The sequence below is a fragment of the Pezoporus occidentalis genome, unplaced genomic scaffold (genome assembly GCF_034315485.1).
Source record: "Pezoporus occidentalis ecotype Australia unplaced genomic scaffold, CSIRO_AGI_Poc_V1 ctg4, whole genome shotgun sequence".
Classification (NCBI taxonomy): domain Eukaryota; kingdom Metazoa; phylum Chordata; class Aves; order Psittaciformes; family Psittacidae; genus Pezoporus; species Pezoporus occidentalis.
This window is the reverse complement of record NW_026915724.1, coordinates 21196498-21214375: the sequence shown is the minus strand read 5'-3', so window position 1 is coordinate 21214375 and position 17878 is coordinate 21196498.

The window sequence follows — 17878 nt, the reverse complement described above, 5'->3', positions numbered from 1 at the left end:
CTGCTGAGATCAGTTAATGCTCTTTTGTTGGTCATGATCCCTGTCCTTGAGTCCTTTTCAAACACAAACATTTCATTATTTTATTTTGGAAGTGATTTTTGAGAAGCAAATATCATTACAGATACTGTTGTTGTCAAATCATGGCAGATCTTCCTATGGAGTTCTTTCAGAGAGTATCACTCTGTCACCAGTATTACACTGTGTCAGCTTTGCTGCTGCTGCTGTGACAAATTTTAAATTAAATTTTAAGAAGCACAGGAAGATAATGATTTCCAATAAATTCTGTGAAATTCACTTCCTATGGTAGTAAAAGACACACAAGTTACAGCACACTAAAATTTATACATTTGCTGCAATTCACCTTTAAGGAACGCAAGAGGAAAGTTAGTGATTTTGAATAGATGATGTGGTTTATTTTATTGTTTGGAAGCATGCCCGTTATTCAGGATCACAGAACTCATGAATTGATGATCTGAAGGGAGACTCTTTTACTGTTGCATCTCCTGTGTTGCCTCTATAAATATCTTTTTTATTATTATTATTATTCTGCAGTTTTTAGATTTGTTTTATGGTAGTGGTTATTAATGTTCTACCTCTGACTGTTGAGAGAATTCATAGCTCTGTTAGAAGTCTGACATGTCTGGAAGATTTGCCTGTGTCTGTAGTTTTCTTGCAGTAAACCAGTCTGCTGGACAGGGAGGGGAATATTCTGCCTTTGATAGCAAGTCTATTTCTGATTAGTTAGTGGGAATATGTGGCTGCAAACAAAATCAGCAGCCCCAAAAGTTTAAATTACTGCAAGTGTGGAGTGTGTAAGCTCTTTGTATACAGTTGCATAGACGAGGCAAAGAGCAAGGAAATAGCTATTGCTATTTATTCCTGCTGGAGAGTGAGGATTTGGCATGAAAATCTCAGGCTCCCAATCAACTTCTCTGGGAATTTAGAGGATTATCCAGACCTAGGACAGATAGTGTCATGAGCCCACCTGAATGCAACTAAAGGAGATCAGTGTTACTAACAGCATTGACCTTTTGTTGGTTTTAAAAACTCCATAGTTTCTCTCCTGAAAATGCTATTGTGACTATATCAAGGATCCCCTCCCCCTGCCTTTGGGACATTTCAGAGCCTGGAAGATACTAAAATCTTAGTAGATGTTATTTTGTATTTTTCTTGCATCTTTGGGGTGTAGTCAAATGACAAAACACAATGATGAAAAAGAGTCAGCAAAACTATGGCAACAAAGCCTTTAATTTCTCCAGCAAGACGGACTAACTGGGAGTCTGCAACCTACAGCAAATCATCTCTAACACACCAAATGATTCACAGACATTTAGTGAGTAATTGGATAGCTGCTGGTGCCGCAGCTTGACAGTGAGGTCGGTCAGGAGCTGATTTATCCGTGAAGGATACAGTAAAAAAAAAAAAACAAACAAAAGCATGTTTTTCTTCTTATTATTTTTAAAGAATAATCAGCCAGGAGGTTAGATAGCTCCTCCCCTCCAGGCATGACTGGCAGAATAGAATGAGTTTCTTTTAGGTTATTTCCTCTCTAAGAAATACTCACTGGAGAAAAGGCAGAGGGAGAAAATGTATGCACTGCTTCATACAGCATGTTTTGTCATTCTAAAGGAGGGTGAGGAGACATGGGGAAGCTTTGCACCTAGCAGCTACGTTTATAACACACCTTTCAAAGAAAAGAAAGACTGTCTTTAAAAGCCCTAACATCATGTGTAAGGTCCTCTTGACACTGGGCTTGTTTTGCTTGCCTTCCAGCCCTTTCTCTTCTGCAAGGAGGGAATATCTCTCTTGATAGAAAGCCCCCCAGACAAGCAGGCATGAGAAGGCTGGTTCCTGTGGAAAAAGCTGACAGTATGGTCTGGACTCTGGCTCTCATGGGAGCTCTGCTATTGACTTTAGCTGAGCCAGGATTTCACCCGTCGCTTGTGTCAAGTTTGGCAAGGATTACTGGCATGAAACTGATCCTGAGGGAAGAAATCGGACAGCTTTTCTACCGAAACGCCCAAACATCCAATGTGTATAAGAAAACTGGAAGGATCATAAAAAAGACTAATGTTTCAGATGTGCTTAGCAGACCTGATGATGCTCCCACTGAGGCTATGGAAGTTGACTTGAGGAGCAAGCACAGTACACTAACACAAGCACTTTCCCTCTGTCCCTTGTCAGGTTTCCTTTACAACCATTGCAGGGCAGCTATTTCTTTACTGTACAGCTCCAAATGAAAGAAGCTAGAGTGGCCCAGGAGAGATTTAAGCTGGTCACTGCAAATTGATTCACGCGTCTCTGGTGTGAGGATGTGCTACTTCTTAAGCAGCAAAGGGAAGGGGAAATGAAATGAAGAGGTTGTATGGCTGCTCTCGGGAGAATGACAAGCTAACAAGAGCAGATTGGTGTTAATTTAGCTGAGAAAAGAAGCCTCTTCTCTTTTAGTGCTTGAGGATTTGAGATTCCAGCAACAGGTTGGTGAGGTAGGCAGGAGGAAGGAGTAGGAGGGAGATGGCTCTTTCTTAAGCAGTTGCAGAAGTGTGGAAGTAGGTTATAGCAGGTTAGGGAACAGGAAGAAAAAGGCATAAATGAAAGGGAAACTCAAGAAAAGGAGACAGCACAAATCTGGGAGAACAGCTGACTCTGCTGTTTCAAAAGCATCTCTGTTGGGAGAGCAGGGCAGGAAATTGCTGCTCTTCTCCACAATATTAAAACCCCAAAACTGGGCAGAACTACTCCCATTCTGCAGCAGGACAGATCCCATATCCTGTCTTTCAAGAGGGTAACATTAATGTGGAAGCATGGTAAGGCTTTGGAACAGTGTTTATTCTTATCAGGTAAGACTAGAGCATGGCATGAGCAAGCTGCAATTTTACTAAGTCAGCCCAAGAAAACATGTCCTGCAGCCATAATCAGATGTACAATTTGAGCAGTTAACACTGCCAGTGAAAAAAAACAGTTCCCTGTCATGTGCTCCCTAGTTACAATACCTAGTTCAGTGCAAAACACCTAAATAGCTTTGCCAACATAGACTTGAAAGCATAAAGTGTAAATGAATGACTGGGGGAAGGGACAGAAGCTTAACCCACTCTTTCGGAGTCTTGGAGTGTGTGCGAAACTATGGCTCAAGAAAGACTTTTTTGTAAAGATAAGAGAATATCCATCTAAGACGTACTTCTTTCTGGACAGCCAGGAATTTCTGATTAAAAGCTGCATTTAAGAGCTGCTAAACATAACCTTGAAGAGAAGTACTGCTTCATATCTGATAGCATGACATAGCACGTGGGATTTTTTAATACAATATATCATGCATATGAAGATAATAATAAAACATAGGTGATTTTGGGTCTTTCTGCATCCTAGGGTTATTGTTGTTTGGGTTTGTACTGTCAAGATAAAGCAGAAACAAATGGTTACCCAAGTGCTCAGTATCCTTGAGAGAGCTAAAGAGCAATTTTCTGAAGATGGAGAGAAGGATAGATTGGCACGAGGCAAACAAGACACCCGCTTCAGTTCTTTTTGTTGATCCAAAGCTTCTGTTGATTCAAGTGATAAAAGAAGTCCTCTGATGGGATGTGCCAAGAGACACTCTTAATCTCTTTTTGCTGGTGTGCAAGGGGCTCTACTGCCAATGCTTGCAGTATGAATTTCATCCAGAATTTATTGTGTGAAGAGACAAGACAAAGGGGTAGCTTTCCCTGCACCCCTCAGACTTCAACAGAGACTAGAACCTAAACTCCACACACACCCTTTAATCTTTTAGGGGAAGGGTGGAGGAGACACAGGTCCAAATCCATAGGTTCAAATTAATGCCTACATCTTTGGATCTCAGAAGATCCTTATTTTTATTTTTAATGTGTCCTATCCTCTGAAAAATGATGGGTTTGTTGAAGATTTAACTCAGTGTGGTGAAAAAGCAGCTTTCAGAACATCAGCTGATGAAACACTGAGTGAAGCAGAGGCCTGGGACAGCTTCATCCTAAATTCAGGGCAGAATGAGATCCAAACACACCATCTGGAAATTTTAATATCACCTGCCTGCTTACATAAGGGAGATTAATGGCTTCTTATGGCTCTCTTCTGTGGAGGACAGTAGTTGCATTTCCTTCCATTCCCAAAGAGGTTAACTTGCCTGCTGATCTGAACAGTCAACTGAAGTGCTGCCTGGTAGGAAGCAAAATTCATGCCGAAACTAGGTATCTGTTATGCATTCTAATTTACTTTCCCTGATTACAGCAGGAATCAAACAACAACTACCAGAAAAAAAAAGGCAAACAGCAGTAAGCAAAAAATCTCTTTGAACTAGCACCCAACCCAAAAGCTCTCCAGGCTTTTTCTCTGAAGCTGTTCTACCTGTCCTTCTATACCTGATGGTTTCCTCTTTGTTTGTTGTTTGATTCTTCCCTTTTTTCAGCTTCTCTGTCCTTGCAACAGTTTTTTCCTGCAATACAGAAAATTTCCAACAGAACAAGGAGGGGTGAGGCAGCTCTGCTTTTGGGTGCCCGTGCTCCATCTTTGGAATGTGGAGATGAAGCTGTAATGGTATCAACTCCCCCATATGTAAGAGAAATCAGAGCCACTCACTTGCATTCTTGCAACTATATTGAAGTGGAGAACTGTGATTAGACATTCCCCTAGCTACTGGTTTCAAAGAGGTTTAACCAAGAGTGTAATTACACAGCTATTTCACCTTTACCACTTGCGGCTCAAATTGCCAACACTTCCACAATGCAACTACTGGCAAAGCCTTACTGCATTTTATTTTGTCAAACCTCTTGAGTATTCTGTGGGATGCAGTTAATCCCTTTGCATCTGAGAGAGTGCTCCGGACACTTCAACGGGGAACAAAACAAAATTCAGTGACAAGAAAAAAAAACAAATAATTCAAGACATTGAAGTCAATACATTCGTGAGTAGCTCTGCTATCAAAGGTGTACTCCTGGTTGACCAACTTAGTCACCTCTTGTGGCAGCATCCTACTGAGAGACCCGGATACACTGTTTTCTCCCTGTTATTTTTTTTTGTCCTGTAAAGCATTTGAACTATCCATTTTTGTATCAGACTCCAATGTAGACTTCTCCATGTTGTAATCTTAGAAATGGGCCCACAAAGCTGATGATAAGTTAAGCCCACTAAAATTTCTGTTCTCTCAGTATGCTTTGTATACTCCTATTCACAATGTACTGTTAGACCAGGGCTCTTGCAGTAATTTGGATTTGAATGTCCTATTTTCTGAGCTAGTTTTCTACATCGTGCCTGTATAACACCCAGTAGAATTTTCTCCCAACTTTGATAAAGGCTTTGCGGCCCCAAAATGTCCAGGAGTCTTACAATCATCTTGTTACTTATAACTTAATCTCCCCTGCTCCTCATTTATCTGCCTTCTTGAAGCATGTCTCAGGCTATATCCTTCCAACTTTGGATGAGTGATCAACACTAAACATCAGAGAGAGGCAAACACTGTAATGCTTTTATGAATATTCATCTGTATTTTGAAAGGAACTCTGCATTTCCTTGGTTTTAGTTTTCACGCCATAAATTTACTGACAAGTAATATCTGTACAGAAATACTTGCTGAAACAGCATATACTATTAGAATAGCATCAAGTAGTACTAGAATGTTAAAATTCAAATGAATAATTGATATTCACATCAAAAAGCTGAATCAAAGAATTATCCAATTGAGGCAAGAAGACATGCCATGTGATCCCTGTGTTAAATTGGATCAGACTGAATTTCTTTTTTGAAAACCTGCAATGAGCTGCCTGTAAATGGGCCTAAACTTGAGTTTCACTCACTGTAAATCATTCAGAATGACAAACAGACTTGCAAAAACATGTTTATAGACAATTTGAAAATAGAAAAAGAGGCAAATACACTTAAAAAGGTATTTACCCTGAAATATTCTCCCCGCTGAGGTCTCAGATAAGTCACTGGCAGGCAATCCAGGATGGTGCTTTCCCTTTGCATTCCCTCTCTCTTAAGTGATGCCAGTTTGAGGAGCAAAAGATTGTGCTTTGACCCTGGCATGTCAATCTTCTGCTCATCTGTGCATAAGACTACCTTGGAGTCAATGGGCTCTTCTAACTTTAAGTACCCTTCACTTCCTGTCCAAAGTGTGCCCATACAGGGAGCTTAATTATCCACAAGTATTCCTGCTTCACCCACTGACCTACATAGCTATGACCATTACCCAAGGAGATGCCTTACTGATATTTCTGCTCCAGTAAATGACCTTTCTCAGGGCTAAGATGCTCTTTATCAAAACATTACAAGGAAGCAGCAGAATGTACTAGACTGGTCACCCATGAGAAAAAAACAGTCTTTTTCTATGGAAGGTGGTTTTACAAAATATTCCCACTCGGTGAGATGAAAGGGCAATCATCAGAGGAACCAGCACTCTTTCGTTCCTATCCTGGGTGAATAGGGGAAAGGCCGATACAAAAGGAGGTCAAAGGAAAGGTCCCATATGGTATGGCACTGCTGGGCTTTTTCTGGCTGGTCTCTTCAGTCAGAGAAACAGAAGAAAAATCAGGGGAAGCCTTTCAGCTCTTTGAGTAGCTTGGTCATGCAGGTTAGGCCATTAGTATGCATTACAGACACTGTTTAGGCTCACAAGAGGATGCAATAATTAAAAGGGGTGCACTGCTGGAGGTCCTGGGAAGCACCCATCCACCTGTCAGCTGCAATGGGAGGGCTGGAGCACAGCCAGCTCATGTTTGGTCATCTTAGGGTATGCACAACCCAGAAAAGTCTTCTTGGAGAAAAGGAGGCGATGAATGAAGCGCTGCAGACCTGTTAGGGAAGGGATGCCAGGCTGCTCCAGGCAATCAGGCAAGCCATGTGCTTCCCCGGTCAGCAGTGTTGTCAAATTGGGTGGACAGGAAGCATACTGGGGGCAGCAGGAAAGCTGCATTCGAAAGAGGTCAAAATGACAGCAAGCATGGGAAGAGGTGATATGACTCACAGGGAAAGACGCTACTATGCAAGGAGCGGTGGAAAAGGAGTTCAGAGCAGTGGGAAATCCATCCATCTGACAGCAAGAGGTTTATAGACCTATCTGGATCACGCTTTTTGTTTGTTTTTTTTTTTAATAAGCCAACCAAGAAAAAAAATCCCATGTTATAGGACAGGAATAATACTCTGGGGGATTGTGGTACACCACCTGGTATGGCTGGATGCAGTGCAAGCCAAGAGCCCACCCAGCAGTAGGAGACAGGCTGGCTGATGGGCCTTGAGCTCCAAGAAATGAGGGTGAAACCTGGGACCAGCTTTCCTATGCTTTTTCCCACCATGAGCCCTAAGTGGATTAGGCAACCTTGGTACCCTTTGGCTCACTCCATAATCTTTTATGTGTGCCGAGAATAAATGTAGGAATCCTGTTATATTCAATGGCTTTTATTACTTTATCCACACCTTACGTGTGATAGTAGCCTTGTGTTGAAATTCAGATCCATGGCTCATGTCTCCCTTTCTTTGTGTCTACCCATGATCTGTATGATATCAGAATTTTTCATGAATCAGTGCCATAACACAAAAATCTGTCTTTGATGTCACTTCTCTTGCGTTTTCTGTCTCCTAATATTTGAGCTAAAAGGAGAGTGGAAAAATACCAATGAAAACTAAGTGTTGTGGTTTAAACCCAGTCAGGTAATTCGTTCACTCACTTCCCCCCCTTTTCTTGCCCTCCCCCTGCTCGCGGAGGGGCGGAGAGGAAAATCGAAAAGAATGCAACTCCCACAGGTTGAGATAAGAACAGTTTAGTAACTAAGGTATAACACAAATCACTACTGCTACCACCAATGATAATAATGATAAAGGAGATAACAAGGGAAGAGAATACAACATCTCACCACCAGCCGACCGATAACTCGCCCCCCCCAGCCCGACCAAGCTCCGACCGATACCTCCTCCAACCCTGCAGTCTCCCGGCCCTCCCGGCTCACTCCCAGTTACATCCTGGGCATGACGTGCTGTGGTATGGAATACCTCTTTGGTCAGTTTGGGTCAGGTGTCCTGTCTCTGCTTCCTCCCGGCTTCCCCTCCTCCCTGGCAGAGCATGAGGCTCACAAAGTCCTTGGCCAAACCAAAACATCGCTTGTTATCAGCTCCGTTCCCGAGCTGAAAGTCAAAACATTGCACTGCACCAGCTACCAAGAAGGGGAAAAATGACTGCTACTGCTGAACCCAGGACACTAAGCCAGCAACAAAATCCTACACTGAAAACAGGTAGCACCCTATTATTTGGAGAGAGACATTTCAAACAACAGTTTTCGCTTGTGGCATCTTTACATGAGAAGAATTGTGAGCACCCCCTTTATTCCCAAATGAGGTAATCCAAGAGATTGGTGGCAGTTTGCTGCAGTTTTTTAACACAATCCACTTGGAAGTATTCAATGCAGAAAGACATTGTTGGGCAACATATTCTGGGGATAATTTCATCTTCCTACACAAAAACAGAGCTCAAATACATTCATTATCCTTTTCTATAAGACAATACCTTTCCACCTAGATATTGCCTTCCAAAATTCTGGCAATATTGTATGAAACAATAAACATTGGAGCTATCACTGAAAAGCATCTTTCCTGGCTCTGCCAGCAAAGCTTTTTTTTTTTTTTTGTGGGGAAATGTGTGCAGACAGGATGCTCCTCCCTTTCCTTTCCAATGACCTCCAAGCCAGCATCTGTCTGAGGACAAGGGGCCTGCCTGAATAATGTGATTGCTGTTCAGCTGGGCTTTAAAGGATGAGATTAGTCCATCTAAGGGCAAGTAGGATATTTTGCAGGCTTTTGCCATCCATGTAAATTCGGGATTATTTCCTCTTCTTCATAAATATTGCAATTTAGAAACAAACCAACCAACCAATCAATCAAAAACTAACACACACACCCCCAACCCACCACATAATAAGAGCAACAGAAAAAAAACAAACCAACCAAAAAAAACAACCCAGAAAAACAAAACTCCTTCTTGCTAATTTGTTTACTCACTCTGACTGTCATGTAATACAGGAACTGGCAATTGGGGTCCCTGAGCTAGCTCTTCCAGTATCAGCACATCAGTATTCAGGAGTCCAACTGCTGCTGTTTGCAAATCTGTGCAGCTGAATGCAGTCCAAAACATACAAATTGGACCTAAACATTGCACTCTATTGATTGTAGAATTAAAGGTAAGTCTTCAACCAACAAAAACTGAAAGATGTGGATCTGCAAATATGAGCAAATATAAAATTCTGATTTTAATATGCTGGGGAAAAGGATTTTCATAGTTTCTATCTCTGAAATTCTCCTGGTTTACATACATTTCCTCTTAAGAGACGTGTCTGGACTTTAAAAAATAGATTTTGGAGGTTAGGACTCAAGTTGCAGCATGAACAGTTGCTTACTTGAGTCCTTGTAAGTTGTGGCCAAAATTCAACAGCATTGATGTGGAAGATCGTGCAATTAAAGTGCCTTCCCACTGCCTGGCAAGGCACCTTAGCACATGCCAAACTTCATGCACGTGGGTAAACACACCAGTGCCCAAAAGGGTATTTATGATCCTGCTGTGCAGAGAGGTCTACAATGGCTTGTCATATGAAGGCCTTCAATAAAGTATTATTTTTTCAGACTTGCTGAGTATACCTATCTCAGATTTATATTGCTTTTTTTATACACAGTAAACTTGCTTCATTTTGTGTGAAAATCATGGACCCATAGAATGGTTTGGGTTGGAAGGGACCAACCTTAAAGATCATCTGCTTCCAACCCCAGCCATGGGGTTGGAACACCTTCTACTAAACCAGGCTGCTCAAAGCCCTGTAGCTTTTCTAACTGAACACAGTGTAATATACTGGTGCACAAATGAAAGAGGAAGGCCACCTTAGGTATTTGTTTTTGCTACTTAAACATTCCCTTGATCTGGATAGAGGAATTTTGAGATGACATATTGTGTACTAGCATTAAAAATATCTCAACACCTGGAAGATTTGAATGCCAGCCCAGGGTAAAAGTGGGACCTCTAGACACTTGAACTTCACACTGATGGAACTTGAGGATCATCTTGACAGTGATGGAAATGAACCCTAGCCTGAAAGCTGAAGTGGAGAGGAGCGGTTAAATTTATGCAACAGCTATCCAAAGTACCGAACATGACTGGAGCCAACTGCTAACAACTCGGATTGCTTGTGAAGGGAACACCAGACTCTGAGGGGCAAATCACCAGCAGTGCCACTTCCTTTCTGTCAGATGCTTGGGAAGAAACATGAATCCATGGCAACACGCATCCATGGAAATAATCTCTTTGTTTGAAAGCTGATTAGTCTCCCCAAAATACACTTCATAGGGCATAGAGCTATCTGAAGCATGCAGAGGTTTGTGTGCAAGAAACCAACCTGTTTACCTTTACAAACAGGTAAAAAACTGGTAAAAAAAATGGAATCTTAGGAGGAGATTTGCATACACATCGTGTCATATTCAGCAGAGTGAAAAGAAAGAGTAAATACTGATTGTCAGTGTAGGATTTTGATGATAAGAGCCTTTCTGTGGGTAGGTACTGCATTGCTTGAGCACAGAAGTGAAATCAGTCTGACCCTGACTGATAGGAAGCCAGGACTGGACCCAACCAGTCTGTTAAATGCCTGTAACACTCCCTAGGTGCCAACCTACCAAGCTGATTCTGCCCTAGATACCACACTGCAGCTGCTAGCCTGCTCCTCTGGACGTGGGTCGCACTTGGATCATTGCCTTCTGGCACACCACTAGTGAATTCCTTTTTGCCCTGGATGGAAGTAAACAGTTTAGTTGCTCAAGAGCAATCTACAAACCTAACAACATTTGTTATTGTGCATCAGTCATTAACTGGCATTTGCATGTTATGCCTAGTGTCCACAGTCCAGAAATACACATGCACACAATCAAATTTACATAAGTCTGTTTGTGGTTTTTTCTTCCAGTAATTAAAGAGAGCAAGCGAAGTAAATTCTCTTTAGATCACCCCGATTTGCCTGGCTGTATGCAACCTTTTAGGGGTGCCAGATCTATCAGCAGGCAGGTGGGGGTCCCTCTTTCTACTGCTTTTCAGAGGAGTGACTCTGCTCTAAATGTTTCTCTGCAAGGATGAGGCACTTCATCCATCTTAGTTCCTCTGTGACACAAACCTAGAGAAAAGGTAAGAGGAGATTGGCTAGGCATGGGTCTGACTTGCTTGTAAAGGTGATAAGATTAAGCAACAGTCAGAGCATCCAGTAAACGACTAAATAAGTACAACTGCAAGTAACCCTCTATGACCTACAGGCTCAGCCTAGGCTGTTATGAAATCTTAGCATCCAGCCAGGAAGAGTGGATGGACGCCCAGCTTTCTATAGATAGTAAGTGCTACTTTGGGTGCCTTTGGCTACAGTTTGGCCTGGTGTTATGAAATCTAACTTTATAGATTCAGATGTATTTTGCATTTGTTCAGGTCAAGTCTGAATTTAACCAGTAATTAAAAAAAAAAAAAGAAAAAGGAAGAAGAAGCAGGATGATTATTTAGGAAACTGAAAAAGCCAAGGGGAGCTCTTGGACACTCTGCTTCTCTTCCCATCTTACTGCATGCAAATAACAGCTTTCCTTATAATTTCCGACAGAAAGTATTTGGAGCACTCATTTTGACTTCCTGATTTGAGTGTGTGCTTGACTCTGTGCAAGTGGCTACAGTTACCAAAAGCGCTGAAACATAATGCTGTGCCTCAACATGAATATTCAAATTCTTTCAGGAGGACACCACTAAGATCATTACAATTGCTAATTATAAAAGTGGTAGCCAAAACTCCCGCTTCCTTCTATTATTCTTACATCCTGCAGATGTCCTGATTTAGCCACTTAATCATCAGATTCTCTTGGGATTCATCTGGTTGTTCAGTTTTCTGTTTCTTTTTTTCTTTTTCAAAAAAAAAAAGAAGTTGCTTTGAATTTTTAGCATGGTGTTTCTCATTTTCTCAAATGTTGTCTTTAATTGCTTAAATATTGTATGTGATGTTGCATTTCTTAAATACTGTGCTTGACGTGTGCATGCACTTAAAAGGTCCCCAAGCCACATTTTAGTTCCTGGGAAAACAGTACATAGCCCTTCATTCAAAACAGACATTTCGTTTTGCCTTCAATCATTAAACCACCTGCTCACTGTCAGCCACAGCAGGTCTTCCCACAGCTCTGGCATGTGGCTTCTGTGAGTTTCGCTCACATATTAAAGTACTGCTCAAGTGTAGCAGCACTTCTGAGAACAGCACCAAGGACTGGTGTGTGCCTGTGGGCTGGTGTGGTGCCCTCCTCTGCAACAGCATCTTGTAAAGTGATGTTTAGGAGAATGATAAGCAGAGTGAATGGTTGGCCAGAGTCCCTTGGCTGTTCCAAGTAATTTTGTTCTACCTGTCAGCTGTAGTTATCTGAATGCTCCCTCATCTTTTCATATGTGTTAATTTTCCCACAGCTAATGAGATAGCATGGGACTGTCACACCATGATCTGCAAGGAAAAGGATTTGAAGGGAGGAAAGGTCACCCATTAGGAAACCATAACCCCGAGGCCTAGAAACACATAACTGTTGTGTTCCACCTACTGTTGCAAGAGGCTATATTTGTAAAGCATTTATGTTTGTAAAGCTGTATTATGTTTGTAACCTACTGATGGTGTGGTATTCACTGCATGGCATAGTCTGACACTGTGAAAACTCATATCCTTTGAAAAGGCCACTAATGGAGAATGGGAATGGAGATAATTACAAGACTTGGCAGAGCTAAACCATCAGACCACAATAGCAAATTTGGCCACCAAATTGATTAGCAGCATGAGAGACTCTTCTATACGAGAACAAGTTCTATTTTTATCTCCTCCTCTCTTTCCAATAAGACAGCAGAGCCCAGCTTCATAGTTCCAGCAGAGTCCACAGATTATTCTCTGTGCCCAACTTTTCCTTTTTTGTGTGTTTTTTTTTCTTCTCTTTTTTTTTCCCAGTAAATAGTGCAAAAGTTGTGTGTTTATTCCTTCTGTGTGGGTTAGGACCTCTGAAGATAAATCCTCTCCTCCTGCACATGCATAAACATCTGTGCTGTGTTAACATCAAGGATTCAAGTCCCAAACTGTGTGTGTAGGGGTGCAAAGTATAGGGGTGCAAAACAGAAATCTTGTCTTATTTGCATTATTTGCTGTTTTTTCAGTCAAGCCTAAAAATACCACAGGTCACCTTCCTGAAGCACTGGAGCTTACTGCTCAGAAGCCAGCCCCAGGGACACACTACAGGCTCTTCAGAAGTGATAGCCAAAGCCACAGAAAGACAGGATACATGAAAATGGAAGAGGAATGTGAAAAGCAAGGTAGGTGGGTAAAGCGGGTGATAAAAGGGATAGTAGTGGAGGGAAATAGGAAAGACAGCTCTAATGGACCTAAGGAAAAAATCTCACACAAACAGAGTTTCAGGGAATGGAAATATGTCAATCCTTTATTTATTTTTTTTTTCTGAGGATGGCATTACTCTGGAATTCACATTATCCAGCAGTTAGGACATTGTTTCCTTATTGCACCCCTATGTCTGTGTGATTTATTACACCATTTTAGAGAGCAGATACTGAAGCCCCAAAGGAACTGGGACTTCCTCTCACTGCTGTCTTCCACTGCATCCCATCATCTGCATTGGTGTGAAACACTGCCTGTGGGATTCAGTAGTGGGCAACATCTCCTTTGTGCAGGAGTACATACCTGCACAAAGAAGCAGAATTCAGTGCCCCCAGTATCCTCCCTAAGGCCCTTCAGCATGCTCATGTGCAAACTTTACCCAATCTTCCAAGACTCACTTACATGTCTGAACATCAGGAGCAACCCTCCTTTCCCAGAGCCACGTGGGGCACCAAGTTGCCATGTCCCTCTGCGAGCAGATGTTCTGCAGCACCAAGAGTGAGCTGCTCTGCAAAGTCCTCCATGGGGAGTCAAAGGAAGTCTATTCATCCTTAATTGCTTTTATTCGTGAGTGCTGAGGATTGAAAACGTATGAATGGGCAAGCAATGGGCTCTTATTACGCCACATGAACTCCAGGCCACTAGTCAGTATATCAACAGATGTTTGAGCTGTCTGCAGTTTTCCTGCTATGGGACGGAGTAAGAGGTGGATACTGTCCTGATTTCATCTGGGATAGGGTTATTTTTCTTCCTAGTGGCTGGCACAGTGCTGTGTTTTGTCTTTAGTCTGAATCCATGTTTCAGTTGTTGCTAAGTAGTGCTTACCCTGGTCAAGGACTTTTCAGTCTCTCGTGATCTGCCAGCAAGGAGAGACACAAGAAGCTGGGAGGAGGGAGCACAGGCAGGACAGCTGATCTGAACTAGCCAAAGGGGTATTCCATGCCACAAGTCATATCCAGTATATGGGCTTGGCAGCCATACAGCATCCACCCCCTCATGCTAGACTACGTCCTCCCACATTGACTATCCTACACATATCTTTTAACCTTGCTTTTGTGCAGCATTTCACATCTATGCTGTGTAAAATCATATCCTTAGATAGCTTTCTTAATCATGGTTGATTTTATTAGCCCAGATTATTCTCTTGGTTACTTGAGGCAAATCCAAATGTTCTCCCAGGTATACCTTAGGAGAAGACATTGTTGATGATGTTTTTGAACCTTTCCCTTTGATATAAACAAACACTGGCCTTGGAACAATTCATTCCTGCTTTGTGAACTTACTTTTCCCCATTTGGAAAAGCATAATAAGTGAATAAACTGAACAACTTAGAGGTACATTAAAGCGTTTTTGAAACCACACACAATAGATTTTGTGCAGCTCAAATGCCAGAGAAATGTGTTCACGTGTGATTGAACATAACAGTCCAAGATTAGAAAATCTAGCAAGAAGCAGGGGGGATTAAGAGCCTTCTCTTGTGAAAACCTTTGTAACTTCAGATGAAAGTCAATGCAATGAGTTACCCAGAGGAGACTAGTTTGCTGAATCTTATCACTCTACTACAAAATAAGCAGTGTAAGAAGGAAGATTGTACTCATTCCACCTCCACTGTTATCCTTCATCTAGGCGTGAATGAATATAAATTCTTAAAACCTTGCAGCATTAAAACTGTTTATTTGTGTCAGAAGGTTGTACATAATCTCTTTTGTAAATATTAAGAGCTCTAAACCCTTGGGCCAAATTCTGTGATGAGATGCACACATACAACTCTGATAGTCTTCAGCTGAAGTTATGCATGAAACATCAGTAAGCATAATTTGACTAAGTCAAATCCATTCCCTTGGACTGGAAAAATAAGTTGGGCTACATTCTGATCTCAGATGCAGTATTATAATTAAGACAACACAGTAAGCTAAGTTACTGTCATTTAAAAATATGCTGTCAAAAAAAGGAGCAGAAGTCTAGTTGGTTTGTTGTAGAATCTTATAGAAAGATTCTCCTTGTTTAGATTCTGGGTCTTCAAAAAAAAAAAAACAAAATCTATGTTAAAAAAAATAAAAATAAATACCTATGTCAAGAATTTGGTGCATTTGGACAGAATAGAACTGCAAAGCAGTAAGTTGTCAAAAAGATCTCATAAACTGTTGTTTCCAGTTCAGTCCACCAGAAAGATGAATCTGTGAGATCAGCTACATCAGTGTGTGGCTCAGTGTTGTTACGCCTCACTAGTGTGATTAATAAAAGAGATGAGAATTTTCACCCACTGCATCCTGAATAAACTAAAATGGTCTATTCCTCATCTAAAAAGGTCCTACATTCAGAGGTAGCCTCCATCACTGTAATGGAGCTTGCTGTTATAGTGGCACATCTCTATTACAATAATCAAATTAAAACCCCCATGTTTCTCCATTATTTTAGAACCATCCCATACTTCTGTAATTCTCTAAGACTCTGGTAAGGTGCCAGTTCCAGAAAAAGAATAAAAGGGCTCAGGATGAAATTTATCAAACATCTTGCATACATTTCCTCTGCTCTGCACTGTCACAGAGCCTTCTACTTGCCATTTCTTGAGCAATACAACAAACTACGTAGCTCTATCTTAAGATGGCTCTGAACTGAAAAATTTGGTCTTTAGCATAGATTTTAAGGTGGAATTATTTAGATGTTTGGGTTTTTTTTTAATTTTCATTTTCAAGGAGAAATATTTCCTTGTTGATATTTTCTCATTTTGTTTGCAAAATTAACTTATGGATCTAGAACTGGATTTTGAAAACTGCAGTCAGGAGCTGTTTGACCAGGGCTGGGGAATTGGTTCATCTCCTTTTATCTCTGTGATTTATAGTGTTTTGTCACAAGGACAATAAAATGTTATTACAATTCAATGTGTGTTACTCCTCTCTAAGGAAAGAGCAACCTGTTAGGAAAAAGGCACAAACCCCAATGTAATTTGAAAATAACACAGTGTAACTGGTATTTCGTTGGAACAGGCTTATATAGGAGGGAACCAGAGGTTAATTGTGCAAAATAATATTACTGCACATCCAAATGCCATTTCTAAATGTTATAGTACATTAAAGTATACTGCAGTGAATTAATAGTCCTAACAGTGATGATAAGCACGACTGGGCTTAAGGAGGTATCTTGCAGCTGCTTTCTGTCAAATATCATAGAATCAGAAAATCATAGAATGATAGAATGGTTTGGGCTGGAAGGGACATTATAGATCATCTAGTTCCAACCCTCTGCCATTGGCAGGGTCACTTTCCACTAAACCAGGTTGCTCAAAGCCCCATCCAACCCGTCCTTGAACACTTCCAGGGACAGGCATCCTCAGCTTCCCTGGGCAATCTGTCCCAGTGTCTCACCAACCTCACAGTAATGAATTTCTTTCCAATATCTAATCTAAGTCTACTCTCAGTTTAAAAACATTACCCTTTGCACTATCCCTACATGCTGTCCTGGGTTCAGCAGTAGCAGTCAGTTTTCTCCTTCTTAGTAGCTGGTGCAGTGCTGTGTTTTTGGCTTTCAGCCTGGGAACAGTGCTGATAACACCAATGTTTTTAGTTGCTGCTCAGTAATGTTTACTCTGGCCAAGGACTTTGTGAGTCTCATGCTCTGGCAGGGAGGAGGGGAAGCCAGGAGGAAGCAGAGACAGGAAACCTGACCCAAACTGACCAAAGAGGTATTCCATAAGACAGCACGTCATGCCCACTATATAAATTGGGGACAGTTACCCAGAAGGGCTAGATTACTGCTTGGTCGGGCTGGGTATCGGTCAGCGGGTGGTGAGCGGTTGTATTCTCTTCCCTTGTTATTTCCTTTATCATTATCATTATTGGTGGCAGCAGTAGTGGTTTGTGTTATACCTCAGTTACTGAACTGTTCTTATCTCAACCTGTGGGAGCTACATTCTTTCCATTCTCCTCCCCATTCCTCAGGGGGCGGGGGGCGGGGGGGGGGGGGAGGAAGGGCGGGGAGTGAGTGTGAGCGAGTGAGCTGCGTGGCTAAGTGGGCTTAAACCACAACACATACCCTCGTAAAAAGTCCCTCTCCATTTTTCTTGCAGGCCTCTTTAGGTACTGGAAGGCTGCTACTTAAGTAATATTAAAGAAATACAAAGAACATTAAAAAAATATAAAAAAAAAAGAATTACAAGTAATATTAAGAAAACAAGTGCATAATTAATGAGTTAATGAGACATTAACAGTGAGTAAAGCAACTTTAAATCAAAACTTTCTTATTATCTTTTAGCAAAATATTGCTAAACATATTTTCTGTAGTGACAAAGGTGAAATGACCTTACAGAGAAATTTGGTAAGCCTGTATATCATATGGGTTGCTTCCCCATTTAAGGTGTCACTAGTAGGGTATCCTCATAGCATGCAAATTGCCAACCAGCCTCACTTGGTGCAACCTGATGTTTTTTCCACACTTTGAAATCACTGTCGATGGTGGATATTGGTGTA